The 14,929-nt window shown below is 43.1% G+C and overlaps 1 protein-coding gene across 6 annotated transcripts in view; it reads left to right on the top strand.

The window, feature by feature from the left end:
• The first annotated feature begins 1,703 nt into the window (after positions 1-1,703).
• The window catches only part of SNX10 (sorting nexin 10), a 37,226-nt gene continuing 24,000 nt past the window's right edge, over positions 1,704-14,929 (top strand). For 2 of the 6 annotated variants that reach the window (XM_051611968.1, XM_051611973.1), the window contains exon 1: positions 1,704-1,761. The gene's annotated coding sequence lies outside the window, so the exon portion shown is untranslated. The other 4 variants (XM_051611969.1, XM_051611970.1, XM_051611972.1 and 1 more) reach the window with 4 other exon arrangements.

Raw genomic sequence — 14,929 nt, forward strand, 5'->3', positions numbered from 1 at the left:
CTGGGTGCTTTTGCCATCCTACCACAAAAACGGGCTCTACACAACTTTATGGGACAGGTGTCAGCAGCTGCATGGAGACCTGTCTGCACTCACAGCAGGTCTCAGCGGCCACTGATGCTGAACCACCATTACAAAAATGGCAAATGTTTTGAGGAAAAGGCGGATGTGGACACCTCATGTAGCCCCTCTATAATTCTCTGTACTCTGCTCATATGAATAAATTGTTCCTGTTGATGTCTACGTGTCAGTGTCGTGTTTTCATAGAATCATAGAATGGCTAAGGTTGGAAGGGACCTTAAAGATCACCAGGTTCCAACCTCCCTGCTATGAGCTGGGACATCTCACACTAGACCAGGCTGGTCATCCAACCTGGCCTTGAACACCTCCAGTGAGGGGGCTTCCACAACCTCCCTGGGCAACCTGTTCCAGCACCTTACTACCCTCATAGTGAAGAATTTCTTCTTAATATCTAACTTAAATCTACCCTCTTACAGTTTAAAACCATTACCCCTTTTCACTCTTTTGCTTAAGGAGGCAAAGCAAATTTGCCTCCTTAACCAAAAACTATTTGCTTATAGTTTGCTTTTCCTCATTAGAGGAAAGTTTTGGGGTACTCAAGACAAATTCATAATTTCCTTTTAACAGAATGTTTATCCTAGAACTTGCTTCATATTTTAGTGTCTTATGGGAAATACCAGTCCATAGTCTACATAGAAAGTCTAAGAATAGAAAAGATTCTAGGGTTTTCAGTATTTAGAAATGAAGTAAATATATATATACACATATAAAATAGTAATCAAATGATTTATTCTTTTTAAAATAGAAGTTACTCAGGTTCTTTGGTGATTCTTTAGAAGTACATAGATAGGTAAAGCTCATCCAAGCTCTTCAAAAGCAGTAATCCTTACTTCATCTTCTTGTAGCAGAATATTAACTCTTTCCCTTCCACTTTCATTAGAGGATATTTCCTAAGGTGCTTTTATTTCTTCCTCCTAAAACAATTTCAGCACACTAGAACAGCAGCAAGAAACCATGCTCACAGATAAATGATTTCTCCAAGCTTGCCAAGCTCCTTTCCAGAAGCCAGATTCCAATATCCAGGAATCCAAGGTTCCAGAGGTGTGGAATGAAGCTGCCATACTATTTCCAAGACGATCTCCAAGCGCTGGCACACTGTATTAATAATGTATTTCAAACCTCTCTTGCAACTTTAACATCTAGTAGTCAAAAAATGTGGTTTAGGTAAAATAATTTAAAAAAAAAAAAAAAAGGAAACAAAATTACCAGCATTTTGATTTGATGAGAAATCAAGTAAAGCTGAAAACAAGCCTTCAGGAGAGATTCATTTGCCCTTTTCAAAGAAAAAACAACAACAAAACAAACAATCAATTCACTGTATTAACCGAGCTTAATTTATTTATTTTTAAATTTATTTTTCTCCTTAACTAAAAGGCTCCTAAAAAAAAAAAAAAAGTCCGTCTTTTTGAGGAAAGCCATTTTTTCCCCTTGGAATGCAGAGGTGCTCTCCCCATTCCCGCCCCTTCCCGCCCACCCCCGGCTCCTTATCGCCCACCCCCTCCTTAACCCCCCCCACCTTAACCCACCCCCCCCCCCAGCGCCGCCTCCCTCTGCCGCGCCCAGGGACGGCGGTGGGCGGGGCCTGCACAAGCCCCGCCCACTGTCGGTGACGCACCGCCCCCTCCCGGCCTATGGGCAGCGGCGGGGGCCGCGCGGGGCTGTGCGTGCTGGCGGCGGCGGGCGGTGAGTGCGGCGGTGGGCTCGGCTCGGCTCGGCTGGGCTCGGCTCGGCTCGGCTCGGCTCGGCCCCGGTGCGGCGGCAGAGCCCGCCGGGGTTGCCGGGGCTGTGCGGGTTGTGCCCGCTGCTGCAAGCGGCGGGGTGGGTGTGGAGCCTGTCCCCTCCGGGGGTCGGCGAGGCGCTGCCCGCGCTCCTGAAGGTCGCCCGGGGTTTGGGCGGCGGCTGGGAGGGCGCGGGGTGCGCGGGGAGCCCTGTTGCGGGAGTGCCGGTTGTAACGGGGATGGTGGGTTCCCCGCTGTCCCGTGAAGGCTGTTTATTCCCCTGGTCTTTGCTGTCGGGCTGCGCCTTGATTTACAGCCCTGTAAGTGACGGCTCTAAGTAATGATTAACACCCGGCAGCGAGAAACTCGGGTTTAAATAATGATTAAGCTTCTTTTGAATCACGGCTTTTTGTTGTGCTGAAGCGAGTCCATCACCTCTGGCAACTGTGATACTTGTCTGGGTGTGAAAAACGTCTGGGTGTACGTACATTATATGGTTGTTTATATACACCGTATGATAATGCATGTTGTTGTGGGTAACAATAGATAATGTATTTTGTATAATTGTTGCAGAGAGGAGTAGAACGTCTGTAGGTTTCTTAAAAGAATCACTGACGGATATTAGGAAAAAGATTATTTTTATATAAATGGATAAAAGCACGACTTAACAGTTGGATGGCAATGTTCGCTCAGTACTTACGGTGTGGAAGGGATATGCAGGGGTTGGAATAGGGTGGGAGTGAGAGGTGGGTCTGCACCGCCACACGTGTGTGAAGGCATCGCTTTATTTACAGCACTTTTCGTTAGCTAGGGGACAGCCTTATTACTGTTTTAAAATTCTGCGTGCTGTTTAAATTAAGCAGTCTGAACACCATTGAGTACATATGAAGGAAGCCTCTGAGAAGACGGTGTGCAACAGAAAGGGGCTGAGGTAGGAGCCCGAGGAGGTCCCGCTGGCTGAGGCGCTGGGTTGGCCCTGGACGCCGTGCTGGCGTCGGGCACCTGGGCTGCTGCCCCTGCTCGTCCTCCGAAGGCTCCTGTGTGCTTGCTGCCCTGCGCCCACCAGCTGGGCTGGGTGTTCTTCCAGGATGTGGCCGTTTTTAGGTGAATATTGCCCAGTTCTGCTAGCAGGAGCGAGGAGGTGAAGGGAGACGGAGGTGTGTAGAGCCAGGCCGCTGAGGGGCAGGGTCTGGCCTGCTTGGGTGTGAGTGGAGCTCCCACCTGGCACCAGCCCTCACCACCCATTTCCCATGGGAAACCACAGCATGAGTTTTCGTTTCCCTGCTTTGCCCGTTGTCAGGAAATAGCCGAAGCGAAGTGGACAGTCTTCCTGTTTGTGCTAGGGAAAACTGAAACTGAAAGTGCAAGGCAGAGCTTTCCTGAGTGGCATAAACTGGACTTCCTGTAGAAGAGTGGGAATACCGGTGTTTTCTGTGTGTAGAAGATGAAAACAGTATTTATGCCTCCTTCAGCCTAGGGTATTATGCTGTGTTTGTAATGCTTGACTTGAAATCCAGAAGTCTTTTGTTTATCCTGTATATTTTTTATTGAATCTAGGAAGTGTTTGCCTTTTAATTAATTTAAATGTCAAGAACTTGAATTGGTGCCCCATCATGTACTTTTAAGGGCTTATAATGTATGTGAGCTTTATTATGGAATATTAAGATTTTAACTTTTATTTGAAAAATAGTTATAGTGTTGTTTTTTTTTTTAATGAAAACATTCTGAACATATTGCCAAAATGGTACCAACAACATAACCTCTTCCAATGCTGTAGTGTAGTCAGAGGGCAGTAGCACCTAGTCACCTCGTCCAGTTATTTGTGCCTCGTGGCAGGACCTGTGCAAATACAGACATAAAGACTTACAAAATAAAAAACAAGGCACTGTTTGCTAACACAGGCAGAAACAGTTGTTTAATCAAGTACCTCCAAATGCTCATACAAGTGGCAAATGCAATGTAAATTATATTGGTATCTCAGTTCTTCTTTCCTTTGTGTCTCTAATTTAACTGCAGTTAACTGTTATCAGCTGAACTAATGGAATTAAGAGAATTGCCTAGATCCAGTCTCAACAGTCTTCCAGTTTTCTGTTCTTTCCCTTGTTCCCTGTCTTGCAGGCAGAGCTGGGTAAACAATTGCTTGTACTCTTCAAGGCCTCTCCCTTTGATCTTTTAATACACTTAGAAGTTGTTTCCAGCTATGCTTTTCTGCGTCAGCTCCTGAAGAGTGGCTCTTCTGAAGGCAGCACATTTCACCCGCCCTGGTGGACCTGTTTAAACTACCTCTGGGCTTGCTGCATGCCCGGAGTGCTGTGACGCTCCTGGTGGAGACACGGCGCGTGGGCTGGACCTGAGGGGTGCTGTGCTGCAGGCTCCCAGTGTCCTGGCTTTTCCCTTCCTAAGCACAGCACCATGCTGAGCAGAAACCACTGGGGATTTGGGTCAAGCTGAGTAATTCTTGGGCATAAGAGGAGGTGGAAAATTAAATCAAGCCAACAGTGTGAAAACACATTGTGATCTGACTTCTTTTGCCTTTTGTCTTCTGTCACCATCTAGCCAGGACTGGTGATTGATTTAAGGTAGTAGCAATGAGTGGATGTGGACTAGAGCATACGAAGGGTGGAGGCTGCATTCCCAGATTTTTTTTTTATAGAGCTCTTGTTGCTGCACATTAATCTCTTGCAGAATAGCTGTTTTCACCCAGGGGAGGTGGTGGCAGTAATAATTTTGAAGCTTTCTGCATTCTGTTCCTGGTCTAGCAACTCTACGGTGTTTCCCTGATGCTTCCTTCCTTCTCCTGGCTGCTTACTGCCCCTGCCACAGAGCAACCTTGCATCTGGCCTGAGGGGCTGCACCTGCAGGTACTAAATGCGTTTGTTTTGGCGTGGTGTTTCCTTCTGCTGGTCCTCTGACCTGCTGAAGTGAAAGATGCTGTCAAGGATATCCATGCAGAAGTTGAGCCCTTCTGAGCGTAAAAGGCTTAATCAGTCTTGCAGCCCTATTTTAGTCAATTACCTCAGTGCTTTTCTGAATCACCATAGTTTCAGATGACTGCAACCTTCCCTGTCTTTGCCGTGCAGTTTTGTAATTTCTCCTTATGAAAGAAGGAAGCGCTTCTCTGGCAGACTGATTTTAAAAATAATCATCATATAAACCCCAAAGCAAAAAGATTGTGAGTGTTTGCTAAGCAGCATGAACTGCTGCAAGTGTTCTTGTACTTCCTGGGAGTAGGTAGGTGGAACAGGACAGATGACAAATTCAGTGTATCATATCTCTGCAATGTATCACATGATCTTATTTCCGTGCATGTGGTATGTACTATGCATAACCTTTTTGGCTTTTGTAAGCAGAGTAATGTAAGAAGCCAGGTTAATTTAGGATATTGTTGTTGGTTGGTTTGTTTGTTTTCTTGTTGAACACTTTATTATCTCAAAAAACAAACATAGAAACAAACCCCCCGCAAAAAACCCACCTCAGCAACTTTTTTGTTCTAGTACTAAAAATACTCAGAGGAAAGCACAGCTATGGGTCCTACGGGAATTTCCTGACTTCTTGGCAGAGTAACTTCTGGGATAGAGAAGCAAATCGTGCTATACTTGCTTGTTGACTACAGGGATCTGCATGCAGAAGTCTGGTGCATAGTATTTTTGGCTCTGGATATGTTTAATTGTAGCATTCCTTGCTAAATCTCTGCACAGTAAACCTTAGGCGTGGGTTGGTTGCCTGGATGTTGGTGACAGATGCCTTTCAAGGAGGCTGTTCAAGAGGGCTGTCCAAGGGCATCCAGGACATCTGTATGAGGCTGGCATGATGACACATGGTCTACAGTTGATCCACCTTCTCCTTGGGCAGCAGCTGAAGACTAAGTAGGACACCTTGTGAGCCTCCACAAATGTTTGTTTAGCTATTTGAATCCTACTTATCCAAATTTCTGCAGGACAGGGGCAACTCCTCAACAGGAGGTTTAAAGAAACCTAATCAATCCAATGATGTAATAGCAGATAATCATGCATTTCCCACAGTGTTCCTCCAGTGATCCTCTTTTGACTTGGAAAACTTTAAAAATTTATTTCTCTTCTTGAGGTCTAATTAATGATATGTCTTCACAGAATCCTTAAATGCCCTTGGGTCTTCTGGTCTCAGAAACCAGTTCCCTTTTGGACTTTGTTGGGCATGTTATATACATACTGTCTCTCAGTACCACAGAGGAATTTGTCAACAGACATGAAGCCTGCAAAAACCTTTTATAACTCAACATCAACCTGTGGGCCTGGTCCAAAAAGGAGGGACTTGATTAGTTTGAAAGGAGTTCCCTTTTACTCCAGCATCTTCATGTGACTGATTTTACTGATTGACACAGAGTCATTTAGCAGGATGCATACCATTGAGTTTCATTTGTTTAAGAAAAGTAATCTTATGATGATTTTGTTACAGATCTTCAGTAACTCTCCTGCATAAAAAGAAAATGTAATTTGTTTTCTGCGCCTGCTTTTTGTGGTATAAGGTGTTTCTTGGTATTTAACAGATTTGTGGCTTAAGAAAATTTGTGGCTTAAGAAAATTGCTTCTTCCTTTTCTTCTCAACTCTACCAGAGTTGTGTAGAAGGCTAAACTCAACTTAGAGCTATCCTAATGCCTCAAAGCAAAACGGATGTTTTGCTCAGGCAACAAAGCATCTGTTTTGCTATGGAGTTGACAGTGAGTAATGTGCCCTGACCTCTGCAAGTGTGTGTGTGTGCGCTGCCAATACATCCTTCAAATTTAGGTTCCTGCCCCTCCTTTCCCTCAGGGAAGCCCTAACTGCTTACCTACCTTGTTCCATGTGTACAACAGTCAGCAGGTTATAACTTTGTGCTTCTAATAGTCTCATTGTTTTAATTGTGTAATGGTGATGTGTGGTTTTAAATTAGTCTTAACTTTGGTATCCATTTTAATGAGATCTTCAGCTGTCTTGCCAGAGGGGAAGGCTTTGTCTTCCCAATAGTGGTGTGCCTCTTCCCAGAAGAAATGAATTTGTACTAATGAGGCATGAAAAGGTAAGGTGGTAATGGGAGCACTGGGGAGTGTTTACAGGGAGAAGGGAAATAGCTGTGAGTCTTGGGTGCTGGAGAGTTGTGATAATGCCAGAGACATTGATGTGCTGGGCATTCACATGTGTAAATAGTCACATTGGTGCATACTGTCATTGCAATCGTGCTTACATTGGGAACAGCTAAATGTAGTAGCCTTGTGTCTCCTGGCATGGAGGAGCACAGCCCAGTTGTATGATTATCTGGAGTTGAATCAACAGGGTTGTTGGGGAGACAGGAAGGCAAGTCAGTCAATCCAGGTGAGATAAACCTCCTTGTCTCCCTCTCTCTGGGCAGGTGAAGGTGGAGCTTGCTGTGAAAGTGGTGGGAAAGGCAGCCAGGTGGCTGGCTTAGACAGTCTCTCCACCTCTCAGACCACAAGATGGTTTGGCAAGTAAGATCCAAGAGTTGGAGAGAGTTTATAGCCAAAATATCCCTTTTGGGGGATTTTCTGGAGAACTCTGTTGCACATAAGAACTTGTGCAGAAATGAAGCCTTCCTAATCTGCTCATCCCCAGGAAGCTTTCTGACTTCTATTTCACTCATCATCACAGCTAGTTTGGAAGGAATATCCGTTTGACCTGCTGGTCAGGAACAGGTTGCCTACACCAGGGGTGTAGTCCCAGGCTAAATCTTACAGTAGGGATGCATGATTCTCTCCCAGTTGAGTTTTTATCAGTGAGCTTTGCACAGTTGAAATGCAAACCCTGGTGATTGGGTCTTAATTATTCAGGTGAGTTGGCAAAGAAAGCATCTAACTTTCTCAGGAAAGCTTCAGTACATGCACCAAACCTTGTAACTAAAGCAAGGTAACTGTAAAGAGTACTTGGAGTGCTGTGGACTATCACCGAGAAAACAAAGGCAGACTTCAGGTGTCATATTTTGCCCTCCTTTTTGCCATTACATATTTTAATTTAAATACAAGATTTGAAAAATAATAATATACCATACTATAGCAGATAGGTATAAGCAGTGATTTTCTTTCAAAAATTATTGTTCCATATTATCCAGGCTCTGCAGAGCCATGGGAAAAATAAGGCATTGGGATGTACAGCCACTGAAACTGAGAAACTGAGAAGAGCCACTGAAGAGGGTTTGCAAACCTTAGAACTTTTTTTTTCTTTCAAATATACTTCTGACCTCTCCTAAAAGGCACCATCTGTTTGCAGCACTGTGCCCTTAGGCCATGAAAGCAACAACTTGCATGTTTCTGAACACCGCAAAATTACTTTGTTCACCTGAGGATCACCAGAGCTTCCATCGTTCTGACCTTGGGTGTTAATTGATTTGTCCTAGACATCTGAATATATATGTCTGTTGGCAGTGTGGAAAATGATAATTGGGTTCATTTTATATCATTACCCATTCACTGGATTTCTAGCAAACTGCGATTCTAATGAGCACTGTCTTTCCCCCATAAGCTCAGCTAAACTAGGTAGCTTTCAAACATCAGTCAGCCTTATTCTCTCTTTAATGCAGATGAAATTCTGATTTTCAGCAGCCATTTAATAGCTAGCTCTTACAGTTACTAAAATTGTGTTGGTTTTTGGTTAGATGACACCCATTCTCCTTCCTGTTCTTCTGCTTGATCAATAAAACAGACCTTGTCAAAGACAGCATTATCCTTATAGAGAACTTTCCAAGCATGTGAAGAATTTGCCTGGGTGTAATGCCCTACAGAATTCAAAACTTGCCTATAAAGCTGAACATGTCATCAATCATAGTTATGTTCATCTCCAGTGGCCATAGTGAGCCAATTGCATCAGTTCTGCAGAAAGGTTACAGGCAGTGACTGAATAGACTGGATACTTATGGCAAGGCTTTCCTCTGTGGGCTTCCAGCCACTGAGGATGTGCAGTATGTGATACCTTCTCCTCCCACCTCACCTTGGCCATTTGTTTTGTGCTGAGTTGCCTTGGTTGGGATTTTGTTCCTTGGGCTGAAAAGCTGTTGTTCCTGCAGCATCATTGTGTTTCTGCAGAATGGTAGAGCTGTAGAGGACAACCTGATGGTTGTCAGGTCCCAGCAGCTGTGTGATAGACATTTATTATGGATTTGTCTGAGAGACCACAAAGTAGGATTTCAAGTATGTCTATACATAATGTGTAGGTTTCAACTGGTTTAGCTAAAGGTGTGGTTATTATATGAATTGACACTTGCTCTATTTTAAGACTGGGTTGTGCTTTTTTTTTGGCCTGAAGTAAATATATTTAAGTGTACCTGGAATAAGCCCTACCTAAACAACACAAATTTAAACCAGTTTATCTCAGTCCATTGTTTTCCCTTGTAATACAGTCTGAACTGACCAGGTTTAAAATGAATGTAAATCTGCGTTCTCTTCATTTAAGCAACGCCTGTTCCGTGTCTGGGAAGTCTTTCTCCTGCTAAAGGCCGAAAAAGCCCTTCAGGTTACTTAGTGGTCTATTTGAATTCATTGTTGGAAAAATATTATGTGGGTTTGGGCATCATGAAAGCAAGCTATGGGATGTATTTTCCCTGCAGGCATGAAATTTTCTAAGTTCACTCATATTGCTGCTTGACCTTGAGCCAGTGTTTGTTCCAGTCTGGCTGGCGACTCCTTTGACTTGGCTATGATGGCAGAGTAGTCAAACTCAAGTGCTGCTTTTCTTCTCTTCCTCCCATTTTTGTGTGTTTGTCACTCCTCCTGCTGTTCTCTCACAACTTCTTTCACAAGTTTTCCGTACTGGAAATCTGCTTCTTGTGCTGAGAGTTGGCCAAGGACTGATGACAGTCTTCTGAAGTTATAGTGTATCTGTGAAGTCCATAAATGGGGAGTAAGTAACCTGAATTGCATCTTAACAATTAGCATACTGAAAATAAAAGCAGAAAATTGGAGGATGTGGATAAACCACTGATTTTTCAGCCTGATTTTCTTATCGGTTAATCTCATGAGAAGTTCCTCTTGCCAAATGCTGTTTGTGACTCAGAATTGTCAGCTTTGGTAATGAGTGACACTATTTAGAAGCTATATACTTCCAAAATACTATTTTTATGCCACTGGAAGAGGCCAGCTCAGAAAGAGAATGAAGCCTATTGAACAAATAAGTTGTTCAGTGTAAAGTACTGTTCATACTTTCTGAAGTGGTTAATGTAACTGTTGATAGACCCAGCTCATAAGCTAATGCAATATATAGACGCATCTACACAGATGCAACACCAGTAAGGTTTTGCAGTAGTGGTGGGCCATCTGATGCATTCCTCAGGGGAACAGAGCCTGATAAGTGAATTGCTGTTGTGTAAGAGAGTGGATGGCTGATCTAGCTGGACCGTTGCAATCGTCTCTCATGGGCTTGGTCAACTTAAAAACAGAAACTAAGAAACACGGCAGTTTGACTGGAGTTGATTAAAATGTCTGGTGAGCATTTACTGTATTACTGACTGCAGTCTTTCTGTCATCCCCATTGTTTTGAGCTACAATTATAGAGAATGCTTAGGACAGATCTGTCTCAAGATGTTATTACTTAACAATTAATTTAATTTATGACTGTATCTGTGCTTGGTTTTTCCCAGCCATCTCCCCAGATGCACATCATGAGACTGGGACTTTTAATTCTGCGGTTATGGTGAAGACTGTTGCTTTTGCTTTACTTTCTTTGGTAGGTAACAAGACCGAGCACTGTAACTTCCTAGATGGGGCCAGGTGATGCGACACAAAAATAGTTGTTTAGGTAGAATAAGGAAATCTGCAGCAGGAAGAAAGCCAAGCTAAATCATGTAGTACTGAGTAACAGCAACTCAAGCAGCAGAGAAAAATCATATCATAAATTGAAAGTGTTTGAAATGAGCAAAAAAATGCGAATTTTCTGGCACATGAGTTTCAAAATGATCCAAGGGGTGAATCAGAAAGGAAGGGGTCAGGTGATGTCAGCGTTTGCATTTCAGAGACTGAAAAAGAAATGTTGCAATAAGCCTGCATGGGATTCGCTGTTTTTTGCTCTGCTTACTCAGCAGGAAAGATACAGCTGCCATCAGCCTTTCTTTTCCCATAATTAGTAAAAATCAGTTATTTTCTTCCCTGAGATATCTCTCTGAAGTATTTTTAGGGCATCTTAATTTGATTTAATGCAATGAAATATTTAGTTCCTGTAAGAAACATGTTTCTGATGAAAGAAAAATACGCATTCTCTGAAAATAAACCCTCCTTCAGAAGGAGCATTTAAGGTTTTTCTTAGGATTTTAATAGGTGTTCTGAAATGCTGATACTTCAGTGTCTAATTACAAATTCCCTTTTTGAAATCTAGCTTGTAGCACATTAGACAGCTGCTACTTTTCTTTGGAGCTGACATAATACAAAAATATCTACGGGTAGCGTATCTGTCCATGATTTGATGTTGCTGGTTCTCCTTGGTGTATCTAACAAGATGTGCTGTGCTCACACAAACCACATGCATGTGCATCTTCACTCATCGCTTTTGTAACTAAGCAGAACTTTGGCTTGGAAAATACTTGGGTACTACGTCAGCAAGCAGTTTTACCCTGGAAATTACTGGCTTCGTTCCCTTTGATTTCACAGGTGGTTTTACTGCCAGTGGAAAGTCCTCTTTGTGTAGGTATCTTTAAGAAGTCAAGTGCTTATCCAGTATTTTCCACATTGAGAATACCTGTAGTTGAAAGCTGGTTGACTTGCCAGATTGACAGTGTTGCTGCTGCTTCTGAAATATGTTTCTCCTCGCTCAAGGAATCTCAAAACTTCACTGGAGCAAGAACACTTGGTGAGACTTTACCTTGGAGGTCATCAATGCTTCCCCGCAAAGACTGCCTCATCTCTTTGTTGGCCTTCTGAAAATGCCCTAGCAACAAAACCTGCAATTATTTATGCTACAAAATAATTTTCTGTAGTTTGAGCTACCTATTATACACCATGATGTTTGGAAAGAGTAGCAAAGACAGGCTCATGTTGCCAGCTAGCTTGACAGGCTGCCTGGGGAACACAGAAGCCAGAGCCGTAGGAGAGTTTTGAATGGTCCCCACATTTTCTGCAGAAACTGGCAAGCATCAGCCCTGAGTAATAACTAATTACCATGACGAAGACTGGCATGTACTGTTCTTTCAGTATCCTGACCCACAATTACTATTCTCTTGCCATTGCTTGAGAGCACAATCTGTCAGTGCTAGCCTTCCTGGTATTGTCTGATGGGAGAAAAAGAAAGTAATAGTTGCTCTGGGTTCATCAACCCACTGACACTGCAGAATAGTTGTGAATTCCTTTGCTTGAGCATATGTCTGCAATTTGAGACGGGGCCAGGGGGGAGAAAGTGAAGAAACACCCAATGCTCTCTCCTACTGTCAACAGATTTCTTAGTGCATTTCTTAGTGCTTCCTTGTTTATCTTTAGGCTTTCAGAGGTGGGTCTGTGAGTCATGCTGCTGTCCAGCAATATGGTATTGATGCAATTCAAAGCTTGCTTAACACTGCTGTAATTGGAAATCTGTGACCCACACCTGACACTGCAATCCATGTCTTGTAGGTATATTGGAGGGGAGGGGGAAATTCATAGGTTCAATTCACTCTTTGATTCTCATGTTCCTGTGAAATTAATGAAAATTTATGTTAATGATTTTTTTTTTAATGGACTGAATTAACTGTCTTCATAAAGCAGGTTTCAATAGCTATGAAGATTGCAGAACAAGGGAATGGCTAAAAAGGGAATGCTGTGCAGAATTTAGATGGAAGTGCTTATGTATTTCATATTTTTCTCACTTCTGATGAGCTGATCCTTACAGTGATTTGCAGAGGGAAAGTAAAGTATGTAGCCAGCAGGGCTGATGAAAGAAGGAGGGGTGGTCTGTGACCTGCACAGTTTCATTTCAGTCCTCACCATCCTATTAATGGATCATGAGGGACAGAAAGGAGCTCATGAGCACAGTCAAGTTGACCCCAGCTAATTAACCAGACCAAGGGAAGTAGAAGGCATCTGCTAATGCTGAGGCTGAATCACTCTGGATTGAGCAGAAGTTCCTGCTTGGGGAACAGCATTTGAATAAGACTTTTCCTAATAACAAGAGCAGTTGATCTGTGATGGCCATGTGCCCAATTCCTGTAAATGCCAGGCTACATTGTGATGTGGTCAGTTTGGCATCACAGAACGGTACATTATATATATATATAAAGTGTGTGTGTGGGTATGTATGCTGTCTACATACAGTTTTCATGCTATTTTCTCCAGAACTGGAGAATAAGCTCTCAAAATTGTGCCTGTTTCTTATATTGTAAATGTTCCAGTACGGGTCACCATCTAAGTCGCTGCTGGACGAGATGGACCTTTCCACTGAGATGTTACAGTATGGCTGGTCATATGATTTGAGGGAGTTTTATTCTATAAACAAGTTGACATTGCTTTTTGCAACTGGTATCCTTTAATTTGAAACCTATATTAATATTTCATCCATGCCTTCTGACTAGCTGTGAGCTAGTACTTAGTGGGGAAATAGCTCTTCCATTTCCCACTCCTTTGCAACAGCAGTGGCACAGGCATTTCTCAGGTCCTCTGCTCCCTGAAGGAGTTGCTCTTTCCCCAGCAGTGGTGCTCCCTGTCAGTGACAGACCTTTCAGGCCCTGTTCCTCAGGGCTCAGTGTTGGGACCGTTTCTGTTTAACATCTTTGTTGATGATCTTGATAAGGACAAGAGTGTATTATCAGTGAGTTTGCAGATGACACCAAGTTAGGTGGGAGTGTTGATCTGCACGAGGATAGGGAGGCTCTACAGAGAGACTTGGATAGATTAGATTCTTGGGCTAATGTTAATGGTCTGGGCTTCAGCAAGGCCAAGTGCTGGGTCCTGATCTTGGGCCACAACAACCCCAGGCAACACTACAGACTGGGAAAGTGTGGCTGGAAAGTGTCTGGCAGAAAAGGACCTGGGGGTTCTAATTGACAGGAGGCTGAATATGAGCCAGCAGTGTGCCCAGATGGCCAAGAAAGCCAATGGCATCCTGGCTTGTATTAGAAATAGAGTGACCAGCAGAAGTAGAGAGGTGATTGTCCCCATGTCCTCAGCACTGGTGAGACCACACCTGGAGTATTGTGTCCAGTTTTGGGCACCTGAATTCAAGAGAGATATCGAGGTGCTGGAGCGAGTACAGAGGAGGGCAACGAAGCTGGTGGAGGGCCTAGAGAATAAATCTTAGGAAGAATGCATGAAGGAGCTGGGAATCTTTAGTTTGAGAAAGAGGAGGCTGAGGGGAGACCTCATCAGTCTCTACAAGTACCTGAAAGGTCATTGTAGAGAGGTTGGTGCTAGTCTCTTTTCACAGGTAGTGAGTGACAGAACAAGAGGGAATGGCTTCAAGCTGCAACACGGTAGGTTTAGACTGGACATTAGGGAAAAAAAATCACAAAAAGAGTGGTTAGACACTGGAATAGGCTGCCCAGGGAGGTGGTTGAATCACCATCCCTGGATGTATTTAAGGGTCATTTGGATGTGGTGTTGGTGGATTTGGTTTAGGGGACAACTTTGTAGAGTAAGGATGATGGTTGGACTCGGTGATCCTAAGGGTCTTTTCCAACCTGAATAGTTCCATGAGTTCTATGATTCTATAATTAGTCTAGAATCTGAGGCTTCTGCAAATATAATCAGTGCTCCCAAAAATAAATTTGCATTGTCTTATCCTGAATCTAAGTTTTACTTAAGTTTTAGCATGGGATTAATTTGTTTATGGTAACCTTTTTTGAACGCTCCAGAGTTTAGCATCTTCTTTTATTACAGTTCTGTTCTTCATATCTTCCCACTATCAGCCCCTGGATGTGTATTTTCCTTACAAATCCATTTGGATGACTTGCCTTTCAGGAACATAATGCCATTGGGCATGTACAGGCATGTTCTGTGACAGTGAACTCCATGCACAGATGCAGCTGAACTTTCTACAAGCTGTACATTAAAATTCTAATGGTGTTTTGAATTAGTGTTAAGAAAAACAGAAAATGCAGGAAAAATCTCTTAAGTATGTAGAGATCTAATTGTGATCTCTCTTGGTCACACTGAAGCCTTTAACAAAAGTTTTGTTTGAATACTGATGATGGGAACAACCTTGAAAACACAGTTGAG

Source organism: Apus apus, chromosome 2, assembly GCF_020740795.1.
Source record: "Apus apus isolate bApuApu2 chromosome 2, bApuApu2.pri.cur, whole genome shotgun sequence".
In the NCBI taxonomy this organism is placed as follows: Eukaryota; Metazoa; Chordata; class Aves; order Apodiformes; family Apodidae; genus Apus; species Apus apus.